General features: G+C 36.8%; 1 protein-coding gene across 1 annotated transcript in view; it reads right to left on the reverse strand.

Annotated features, from left to right (window-relative positions):
- Positions 1 to 13,021, reverse strand: part of ERMP1 (endoplasmic reticulum metallopeptidase 1) — a gene marked incomplete at its 5' end in the record, with an annotated part of 52,659 nt that overhangs the window by 3,193 nt on the left and 36,445 nt on the right. The gene's annotated exons all lie outside the window — the stretch shown is intronic.

Raw genomic sequence — 13,021 nt, forward strand, 5'->3', positions numbered from 1 at the left:
ACCACCCAAAGCAGACTACGAAGTTCAATGCTTTATATCACTTTTAAGACACTCAGTACAAACCTAAAAAAGGTGCCAGGTTGGACGTTCAGTGTGTATCAACAAAGGTAAGTAATGAGGTGCGGCAGAAAAGGCACAGAATTTATAATGAGAAAACCTCTGTTTACATCTTGGTCTGGTCATTTAAACATGGAAGAACCTTACCACTCGTGAGCTCTTCTTCAGAAATCTAGAGAATAAGCTTCATCTAACCCAAGAGATAACTGCAAAAACTATAGCAAAAGAACTGACAGGATTTTAATATATCCACATACATTATTAAGACAAACAAATATTGAGGTGAGGGTGGAAGGCTAATGGGCAAATGTTGCATGTAACAAACACAGAGGGAAAGGGCAAAGCAGATAAACTGTGGTATAAGCTAATAGAGTTAAAGAATACAATTAAACACTGACACACAGATAGTAAAAGGTTAAATAACAGGCAATCAAAACAAAAATACAAACATTATATGCCAGAAACTACCTTTTTCAAGAGCAAGACAGCACATCATAGAAAAAGGAATATAGCAGATAAAACACACGTAATTATAAATATTTTTGAGACCAAAAGTATTATACAGTAAAAATAAATGTGAAAAGACCTAACCCGGCTGCTAAAAGAAAAAAAAGTTTAACTTAGCTTACAAAGCTAGACCTAATCACATACTGTAACATACTTAAAGAGATTCAGAAAGCGTAAAAAACGAAGGTTATTTCAGGCAAGTGGACAGAGTTTTTAAAAAGACAAGAAAGGAAAAACTAGAAATCAATGAAATAGAGAATAGAAGAAACAGACCTAATAATCAAAAATCTGTTATTTTTTTAAATTAACAAGACAACCACTAAGTAACCTGATTGGAAAAGAGACGGAGGGAAAGGAGAGTGGAGCAGAGAAAACAAGTATATACACAAAGAGAAATAAGAAAAATAAGCAGAAGTTGTTTAAAAAATCACACATAACCACTCTGCCGCCCTCTGTAAGTTTGAAAACCCACATGAAATGGCTATTCTGCTAGGAAAATACAGATTATCAAAACTGATAAGAGATAATAAAGCTAGAGCAGAGATAATAAACAGATAAAGCTAAAGCAAACCAATTTCCCTAGAAAAATTAAGAAACTACCCTAAGGAAAAGCACCAGGCCCAGGTGAGTTTAGAAAGGAATTCAAGCCAACTTTTCAACAAAATAGTTCTAATGCACCATAAACTGTTGCAAGAAAATGAAAACCAACTGTTTTTATGATGTATAACATTCAATACATTTATGATATATACCTAAATCTGATAAGGACAGTACCAACCCACCCCCCCCCAAAAAAAACCCCAAACAACACAAACCAATATCACTCATGAACACTGATGTGGCATTTCTAAATAATATATTTGCAAACAAATCCAATATCACATTAAGAAAATAATAGCCTATGTGTGACCTGGTAAGATACACCATTTACTTAAAAGACCCAAGGAAGAAAAATCCCATCATCAGTTTTGTAGATGCTAAAAAAGCTTTTCACAAAATTAAAATCTAAAATACATTCCCTAAAAAAAATTCAAGGAATGACAAGTGATGAATGCTTGTTTAACATGATTAAAAAATATATACCTTAGTCCTAACGTCAATATCTTATATAATAGGAAAACACTAGAGACCTTGGTTCTAATATCAAGAACAAGGCAAGGATGCTCACCATCTCCACAACAGTTCTATCCTATGCTAGAAATGTTAGCTATTTAGACAGAAATCAATTAGAGGCATAAGAGTTGGTAAAGAAAAATTATCTGCAGATGATATGCAGTAGTAAACAAACTATACACCTGAGGTCTGTATTTGTATGGCTCTCAGGCTAAGCATGGTTTTTACGTTTTTAAAGAGTGGTTAACAAACAAGAATCTATCATGGAAACATATGGCAAAGCCTAAAATATTTACTATCTGGCCCTTTAAATGTTGGCAATTCCTGGTATACCTGGAGAACCCTAGTATCAGTGGTTAACTAAAACAAGATTCAGAAAGGTAGCAAGATACAAAATTGACATACAGACGTCAACTGCCTTCATACATAAAAAATATAGCCAGTTTGAGGACATAATGATAGTAGCAACAAAACCTTTATAGCACTCCTGAAAGACATGAAAGTAGAACTGATCGAACAAATGCAAAGACATTTCCAGGTTCAGGATAGGGTGATTCAACATTGTATGTCAGGGTCTCCTTAATTTATAAATTTATTATGATACTCCCCTAAATACCAATTAGCAATATGTTTTATATTAGATGATACTAAAATTCTAAATACTAAAATTATGGAAAAATAAGCATGCAAAAAATGGCAAGGAAGATACTAAAAAACAAAAACTACAAAGGATCTTAACTCTCCCAATCATTAAATTATAAAGCTTCTGTAATTAAAAGTGTGGTAACTGATGCACAAACAGACCTGCACACGTACAGTCAAAAAATAATTTTTTTACAAAATGATTTCTTGTCATTTGTAATCACAAAACACAGGGCAGTAGGTGTACAACCTGCCTGCCAGGAACCTGAATTTTATTGGAATTCTCCAAATGGTGCATAAAGGATAGAGAAAGGTTTGAATTTTTCTGTGCTTCCTTTTTATAGGCTGGCATTTAAATAAAATAAAAAATTACTGGCATGAACAAGAAAACCAATTAGTGCAAAATAAATTTATTTCTAATTAAAATTTTAAAGCCTAGAAAACGGAAGTATTCACCTTCAGAAGTGTCAGCTAAGGCACTTCCTTCCCATAAGTGCTTCATCCCACTGGTTAACTACCAAATATTATTTCACTACTACCATCTTGTGTCCTCCAGCTTCCCTCACTTACAAGATTTTCAAGTCCCTGCTGTGTTAAACTGAATGAAAATACAAAAACCAAACAAACTACTTGTAGAAGAGAAATTTCAGTAAAAAGTGGGCAAAGCTGAGGTATATACAGTCAAATAATTTTGTGTATGGTGTTAGGGAGTGATCTAATTTCATTCTTTTGCATGTAGCTGTCCAGTTTTCCCAGCACCACTTATTGAAGAGGCTGTCTTTTCTCCATTGTATGCTCTTGCCTCCTTTGTCATAAATTAGGTGCCCATATGTGCATGGGTTTATCTCTGGGCTTTCTATCCTGTACCATTCATCTATATTTCTGTTTTTGTGCCAGTACCATACACAGTCAAATAATTTTGACAACGGCACCAAAGCAATTCTGTGAGCAAAGTCTTTTCAACAGATGATGCTAGAACAACTGGATATCTATAAAGGAAAAAGGACCTTGACCTCTACCTCACACCATATACAGAAATTAACTCAAGGTGCATCCTAGGCCTAAACATAAAAGCTTAAGGCTATAAAGTTTCTAAAAGGAAAAGTCTAAATTCATGATCTCTGGGTAGGCAAGCTTTTTTTGGAAGATACATAAAGCATTAATCCTGAAAGAAAAACCTGATAAAATGGACTTCATAAAAATTTAAAACTTCTTCACATCAGAAGACATCATTAAGAAAATGAATGGGCAAGAAATCTTGATAACACCAGTTATCTGATAAAGGATTTTATCTAGAATGTATGAATGTATGTCCTATAAGACAACAAGCTCAGTTTTAAAAGGGAAAAAGACATGAGAAAACAGGTGAATGGCCAGTAAACACTTATAAAAGTGTTCCACATCTTAATTATCAGAGGAATGCAAGAGGTACTACTACTAAACACCCACAAGAAATGATAAAATGGAAAAAAACAGTAAATTCTGGTGAGAATGTGGAGTAACTGGAACTCTCGTATACTACTGGTGGGAGTGAAAAACTGAAAAAAACAATTTAAAAAAGTTAAATGTAAGTCTGTCCTATGAACCAAACAATTCCACTCCTAGATATTTATCCAAGAAGAGAAGTGGAAGACATATTCCCAAAAAGCTTTGTACAAGAATGTTCATAATAGTTTTATTCATATTAGCCCCAAACTGGAAACTGCCCAGGTGTCCGTCAACAAGAGAATGATAAGCTGTGGTATAGTCATGCACTGAATACTACTCAGCAATGAATAGGAACAAAATACTGATACTCAAAAACAACACAGCTCAATCTCAAACACATTATGCTTAATGACCAGACACAGAATATTACATACTGGATGATTCCATGTATATGAAGTTCAAGAATGAGCAGGCAAATCGAATCTGTCAATGTAGGAATCAGAAAGTTGCTTCTCCAGGGCAGGGAGACTTTAGTGTAAGGGAACTTTCTGGGGTGATGGAAATGATTTGTGTTTTGATAGTGGTTACATGGGTATATGTATGCTTTTATCAAAACTAAAGGAACTGTACAAGATCTGGATGTGTCAATGTATGTAAATTAGGCCTTAAAAATATACATATATATATGTATGTACATATATATATGAATGAATAAAAATAAACAAGGGGGAAAGTTACGTATGAAGATACCTTTCACTCATAAAATCCTGGGCAACTTTCTATCAACTTTTTTTTTTTTTTTTTTTCAATTTATTTTTGGCTGCATCAGGTCTTTGTTGTTGAGCATGGGCTTTCTCTATTTGTGGTGAGCAGGGGCTATTCTTTGCAATGTGTGGGCTTCTCATTGTGGTGGCTTCTCGTTGCAGAGCATGGGCTCTAGGTGTGCGGGCTTCAGTAGTTGTGGCACACGGCTCAGTACTTGTGGCTCACAGGCTTAGATGCTCCGCAGCATGTGGGCTCTTCCTGGACCAGGGCTCAAACCCATGTCCCCTGCACTGGCAGGTGGATTCGTAACCACTGCACCACCAGGGAAGTACCTCAACCTTTTTTTTTAAACTCAGTAATTAAAGTACAGAGTGAACAGTAGCAGGAACTTTTAAAAATGAACTTCCTGTATTAGGGTTCTCTAGAGAAACAGAATAGGATGTGTAGAGAAAGAGAAAGAGAATTATAGAACTGGCTCATGTAATTGTAGAGGCTGGCAAATCCAAAATCTGCAGTAGGGGCTGGCAGGCTGGAGACTCAGGGACGAGCCGAATTTGAATTCCTAGGCTGTGCTGGCAAGACCCCCCCTCCTTGGAGGAGGAGAGTCTTTTTTTTAAGGCCTTCAACTGATTGGATGAAGCCCACCACATTATGGGGAACAATCTGTACTCAGAATTTACTGATCTAAATTAAATGTCAATCCTATCCACAAAATACCTTCACTGGAAACATCTAGTATGGTGTTTGTTCATATATCTGGGTACCATCTTAAAAAGAAAAAAGCTGACTAATTTAATTTAACTCAACACATTTGAGTGCCCATTATGTGTCAGTGATTTCACTGGGCACCAAGAATAGAAGGATAAGAACCCACCATGTCTGCCTCCCTTGACTAAATAATCATGATACAAGGAGGTCAGCGCTACAATCAAGATATGTACAAAGGAAAGAAAAAGGGTAGCAGTTGCTTAGTCTGTTGGAGAAGATGGGAGAGAAAGGTCAGAGTAATCTTGGCATTTTGCCTAGGGGAGAAACACAGAGTTTGGGTGGGAGGTAGTAGCAAGAAAATCTCTCTCTCACCAGGAGTGTGTGTGTGTTTGACTGGACAGAAAGGAGCAGTTGGATGTAGCTAAGGAATGCACCAAGGGAAGTGCTGAAAAAAGTTTAAATGGGTACCTGGGCCAAACTCCCGAAGACCACACATGCTTTGCCAAAGAATTTGGATGTATTCTGCGGCAACAGGAAATCGTTAATAGTTCTTTAAGTAGGGAAGTGACGTGATCAAATGTATTTTTGAAAAATAATATGAGAGACAAGACTTAGAAGCCAGAACACCAGTTGAGTAGCTCAAGGAGCTAACTACTAGTTTTAAACATAGTAAATATACCAAGAAAGGTAAATAAAGTCACACTGTCTACTAATGCCAGGCCAAATGCTGTTTTGGATCTACCTGACAACTAATATCTGACACTAAAAGTTTTTCAGTAAGGCTCCTTAAAAATTATTATCTGCCTCAGTTTGTTTTTAGAAACACTATAAGCTCTCAAGTTGCTGGTCACGATAATAAATCTGAGGGGAAAAAAGCTCACATGCAACATATTATAAAGTTGAAGAAGTGAAAGAGAAAGAGAAAAAAAAAATGTTGTCTGACTTACCCATTGCTTCAAAGGTCAACTTTACAGAATCCCAGGGAGGGAAGAATTGGGAATATTACATTATAAAGCATCTGTACTACCCATGAAGCAGTACAGTGTTACTTGAAAGTGAACTTATTGAAAGCTCTAAACCACTTAAAATAATTTTTAACAAGTATAATCAAAATGCTAATATATCAGTTTAATCAAACAAGTATAATTGCTATGTGCCTAAAAAGCAGACCAAAATAGGTGAGGCAAAAACTGACAAAATGGAAAGAGAAAAAGACAAATTCACCATTATAGTTGGAGACTTCAACAACCTTTTACAGTAACTGACAAATCCAGCAGGCAGAAAATCAGTGAGGATATATAGCTGAACTAAAACACCACCATCAAAAACATTCATAGAACTTCATCCAACACCAGAATACACATTCTTTTCAAGCTCACATGGAACATTCACCAAGAGAGACCATATCCTGCACCATAAAACATACCTCAACAAATTTAGAATAGAAATCATATAAAGTATGCTCTCAGACCACAATGAAATTGTAGAAATAAATATTGAAAACCAGCTGGAAAATCCAAAATATTTGAAGATTAAAGAACATGCTTCTAAATAACAAATGAGTCAAAGAAGCCTCAAGAGAAATTTTTAAATAAATTGAACTAAAATTGTAAATTTGTGAGATGCAGCCAAAATAGAGCTTAGGGGGGAAAATGTAGCATTGAATGCATACATTAAAAAAGATGATCTAAAGTCAATAATCTAAGCCTCCACTTTAATAAGCTAGAAAAAGAAGAGTATTTAAATCCAAACTAAGCAGAAAAAAAGAAATACTTAAAAATAGGGCAGAAATTAATGAAATTGAAATAGGAAGTCAAGAGAGGAAATCAATAGAACCAAAAACTGGTTCTTTGAAAAGATCAATAAAATTGATAAACCTCTAGCCAAGCTAAGAAAAAAAGAGAGAAGACACAGATTACTAATCTCAGAAATGAAAGAGGTGACATCACTACAGATCCCACGTGCAGTAAAAGGATAATAAAAGAATATTATGAACACTGTAGGCCCCAAAATTTGATAACCCAGATGAAACAGACCAATTCTTTGAAAGACACAATTTGCCAATATACACACAAGAAGAAACAGACAATCTGAAATAGTCCTTTATTTATTAAACAAAATTGAATCAATAATTAATGACTTTCCAAAACAGAAAGAACCAGGCCCAGATGGGTTCGCTAGTGCATGCTACCAAACATTTAAGGAAGAAATTATACCAACTCTCTACAATCTCCTCCAGAAGACAGAAGCAGAAGGAACACTTTCTAACTAATTCTGTGAGGCCAGCATTACTCTAACACCAAAACCACACAAAGACATTACAGGAAAACTTAAAGATTAGGACTCGGGCTTCCCTGGTGGCGTGGTGGTTAAGAATCCGCCTGCCAAGGCAGAGGACACAGGTTCGAGCCCCGGTCTGGGAAGATCCCACATGCCGCGGAGCAACTAGCCCCGTGAGTCACAATTACTGAGCCTGCGCGTCTGGAGCCTGTGCTCCGCAATGGGAGAGGCCGCGATAGTGAGAGGGCCCGCGCACCACGATGAGGAGTGGCCCCCACTTGCCGCAATTAGAGAAAGCCCTCGCACAGAAATGAAGAGCCAACACAGCCAAAAATAAATAAAATTTAAAAAATAAAAACAAAACAAAAAAAAACTTAAAAAAGATTAGGACTCCTTCATGAACACAGACGTAAAAATCCTCAACGTAATATTAGAAAATCAAATCCAACAACATATAAGAAGAATTATACACTATGACCAAGTAGAATTTATTCCAGGTATGTGAGATTGGTTCAACATTTGAAAATCAAGTAATGTAATGCATGACATCAACATGCTAAAGAAGAAAAACCACATGATCATATCAAAAGACAGAAAAGTATTTGACATAATCCAACATTCATTCAGAATAAAACTCTTAGCAAACTAAAAATAGATGGGAACTGCCTCAGCCTGATCTGACGAACATCTACAGAAAACCTACAGCTAACATTATACTCAGTTGGTAAGAAAGCTTTCCCATTAAGATCAGGAACAAGGCAAGGATTATCCCTCTTACCACTCATTTTTAAAACCATACTGGAAGTCCTAGCTAATTGCCATGAGATAAGAAAAGGAAATAAAAAGTATAAAGATTGGGAAGGAAGAAATAAAACTGTCTTTGTTTGCGAAAGACATGATCATCTATGTAGAAAATCCAGAAGAATCAACCAAAAAAATCCTGGAACTAATAAACAATTATAGCAAGGTTGCAGGATACAAGATTAACATACAAAAGTTAGTTGCTTTCCTATATACCAGCAATGAACAATACTATTTACATTAGCACCTCAAAAACGACATACTTAGGTATAAATCTCACAAAGTATGTACAAGATCTATGTGAGCAAAACTGTGAAACTACCAAAAAAAAAAATCAAATAAGATACAAATAAATGGAGAGGCATTCCATGTCATGGATAGGAAGAGTCAATAGATGTCATTTTCCCAAACTTGATCCACAGGTTCAATGCAATTCCAATCAAAATCCCAAAAAGTAATTTTGTGGGTATTGACAAACTGATATATAGAAAGACAAAAGACAAGCAATAATCAGTATACTGAAGAGAAAGTTGGAAGACTGATATACCCAACTTCAAGAAATACTATAAAGCTAAAGAGATGAAGACAGCGCAGTAATGGGAAAAGAATAGAGAAATAGATGAGTAGAACAAAATATAGAGTCCAGAAATAGCCCCACGCAAATATAGTCAACTGATCTTTGACAAAGAAAGGCAACTCAGTGGAGACAGGATAGTCTTCAACAAATGGTACTGGAACAACTGGAAATCCACATGCAAAAACATGAATCTAGACACAGAACTTATACCTTTCACAAAAATTAATTCAAAATATATCACACACCTAAGTGTAAAAGGCAGAATTTTAAAACTTCTAGAAGGTAACATCAGAGAAAATCTAGACACCCTGGGTTTGGCAATGATTTTTAGACACACCACCAAAAGCATGTTCCATAAAACAAAAGTGATTAAGTTGGACTTCAATAAATTAAAACACTTAATGCTCTATGAAAAACACTGTTCAGATATGAAAATACAAGCCAAACTGGGAGAAAATATTTGCAAAACACTTACATGATAAAGGACTTATACCCATATATACAAAAATCTCTTAAATCTCAACAATAAGAAAACAAAATTAACAGACAAAAAGATCCAAATAGACACCTTACCAAAGAAGTTATACAGATGGCAAATAAGTATGAAAAGCTGCTCAACATCATATGTCATTAGGGAATTGCAAATTGAAAAAGTAATAAGATACCACTACGTAAATATAAGAATGGCTAAAATCCAAGATTGGTTCAAGATGGTGGAGTAGAAGGACATGTTCTCACTCCCTCTTGTGAGAGCACCGGGGTCACGGCTAACTGCTGAACAGTCATCGACAGGAGGACACTGGAACTCACCAAAAAGGACACCCCACATCCAAAGACAAAGGAGAAGCCACAGTGAGACGGTAGGAGGGGCACAATCACAATAAAATCAAATCCCATAACTGCTGGGTGGGTGACTCACAAACTGGAGAACAATTATACCACAGAAGTCCACCCATTGGAGTGAAGGTTCTGAGTCCCACGTAAGGCTTCCCAACTTGGGGGTCCGGCAACAGGAGGAGGAATTCCTAGAGAATCAGACTTTGAAGGCTAGCGAGATTTGACTGCAGGACTTCGACAGGACTGGGGGAAACAGAGACTCCACTCTTGGAGGGCACACACAAAGCAGTATACGCATCGGGACCCAGGGGAAGGAGCAGTGACCCCCACGGGAGACTGAACCAGACCTACCTGCTAGTGTTGGAGGGTCTCCTGCAGAGGCGGGGGGTGGCTGTGTCTCACTGTGAGCACAAGGACACTGGCAGCGGAAGTTCTGGGAAGTACTCCTTTGTGTGAGCCCTCCGAGAGTCCACCATTAGCCCCACCAAAGAGCCCAGGTACGCTCCAGTGTTGGGTCACCTCAGGCCAAACAACCAACAGGGAGGGAACCCAGCCCCACCCATCAGCAGTCAACGGATTAAAGTTTTACTGAGCTCTGCCCACCACAGCAACAGTCAGCTCTGCCCACCACCAGTCCCTCCCATCAGGAAACTTGCACAAGCCTCTTAGACAGCTTCATCCACCAGAGGGCAGACAGCAGAAGCAAGAAGAACTACAATTCTGTAGCCTGTGGAACAAAAACCACATTCACAGAAAGATACACAAGATGAAAAGGCAGAGGACTACGTACCAGATGAAGGAACAAGATAAAACCCCAGAAAAACAACTAAATGAAGTGGACATAGGCAACCTTCCAGAAAAAGAATTCAGAATAATGATAGTGAAGATGATCCAGGACCTCAGAAAAAGAATGGAGGCAAAGACCGAGAAGATGCAAGAAATGTTTAACAAAGATCTAGAAGAATTAAAGAACAAACAAACAGAGATGAACAATACAATAACTGAAATGAAAACTACACTAGAAGGAATCAATGGCAGAATAACTGAGAAGAACGGATAAGTGACCTGGAAGACAGAATGGTGGAATTCACTGCTGTGGAACAGAATAAAGAATGAAAATAAATAAAGACAGCCTAAGAAACCTCTGGGACAACATTAAACGCAACAATATTCGCATTATAGGGGTCCCAGAAGGAGAACAGAGAGAGAAATGACCCAAGAAAATATCTGAAGAGATTATAGTTGAAAACTTCCCTAACACGGGAAAGGAAATAGCCACCCAAGTCCGCGAAGTGCAGAGAGTCCCATACAGGATAAACCCAAGGAGAAACATGGCGAGACACATAGTAATCAAACTGGCAAAAATTAAAGACAAAGAAAATTATTGAAAGCAGCAAGGGAAAAACAACAAATAACATACAAGGGAACTCCCATAATGTTAACACCTGATTTCTCAGCAGAAGCTCTACAAGCCAGAAGGGAGTGGCATGACATATTTAAAGTGATGAAAGGAGAGAACCTACAATCAAGATTACTCTACCTAGCAAGGATCTCATTCAGATTTGATGGAGAAATCAAAAGCTTTACAGACAACCAAAAGCTAAGAGAATTCAGCACCACCTAATCAGGTCTACAACAAATGTTAAAGGAACTTATCTAAGTGGGAAACACAAGGGAAGAAAAGGACCTACAAAAACAAACCCAAAACAATTAAGAAAATGGTAATAAGAACATACATATCGATAATTACCTTAAACATGAATGGATTAAATGCTCCAACCAAAAGACACAGGCTTGCTGAATGTATACAAAAACAAGACCCATATAGATGCTGTCTACAAGAGACCTACTTCAGACCTAGGGACATATACAGACTGAAAGTGAGGGGATGGAAAAAGATATTCCATGCAAATGGAAATCAAAAGAAAGCTGGAGTAGCAATACTCATATCAGATAAAACAGACTTTAAAATAATGTTATAAGAGGCAAGGAAGGACACTACAAAATGATCAAGGGAACAATCCAAGAAGAAGATATAACAATTATAAATATCTATGCACCCAACATAGGAGCACCTCAATACATAAGGCAACTGCTAACAGCTCTAAAACAGGAAATCAACAGTAACACAATAATAGTGGGGGACTTTTAACACCTCACTTACACCAATGGACAGATCATCCAAACAGAGAATTAATAAGGAAGCACAAGCTTTAAATGACAGAACAGACCAGAAAGATTTAATTGATATTTATAGGACATTCCATCCAAAAGCAGCAGATCACACTTTCTTCTACAGTGCGCACAGAATATTCTCCAGGATAGATCACATCTTGGGTGCCAAATCAAGCCTAAGTAAATTTAAGGAAATTGAAATCATTTCAAGCATCTTTTCTGACAACAATGCTATGAGATTAGAAATCAATTACAGGGAAAAACATGTAAAAACCACAAACACATGGAGGCTAAACAATATGTTACTAAATAACCAAGATATCACTGAAGAAATCAAAGAGGAAATTGAAAAATACTTAGAGACAAATGACAATGAAAACACAATGATCCAAAACCTATGGGATGCAGCAAAAGCAGTTCTAAGACGGAAGTTTATAGCAATACAAGCCTACCTCAAGAAACAACAAAAATCTCAAATAAACAATGTAACCTTATACCCAAAGGAACTAGAGAAAGAAGAACAAACAAAACCCAAAGTTTGTAGAAGGAAAGAAATCATAAAGATCAGAGCAGAAATAAATGAAATAGAAACAAAACAGTAGCAAAGATCAATAGAAATAAAAGCTGGTTCTTTGAGAAGATAAACAAAATTGATAAACCATTAGCCAGACTCATCAAGAAAAAGAGGGAGACGACTCAAATCAATAAAATTAGAAATGAAAAAGGAGAAGTTACATCAGACACCGCAGAAATACAAAGCATCCTAAGAGACTACTACAAGCAACTCTATGCCAATAAAATGGACAACCTTGAAGAAATGGACAAATTCTTGGAAAGGTATAACCTTCCAAGACTGAACCAGGAAGAAATGGAAAATATGAACAGATCAGTCACAAGTAATGAAATTGAAACTGTGATTAAAAATCTTCCAACAAACAAAAGTCCAGGACCAGATGGCTTCACAGGTGAATTCTATCAAAAATTGAGAGAAGAGCTAACACCCATCCTTCTCAAACTCTTCCAAAAAATTGCAGAGAAAGGAACACTCCCAAACTCATTCTATGAGGTCACCATCACCCTGATGCCAAAATCAGACAAAGATACTACAAAAAAAGATAATTACAGACCACT

This window comes from Grampus griseus (assembly GCF_964374135.1).
Source record: "Grampus griseus genome assembly, chromosome: 6".
Taxonomy (NCBI): domain Eukaryota; kingdom Metazoa; phylum Chordata; class Mammalia; order Artiodactyla; family Delphinidae; genus Grampus; species Grampus griseus.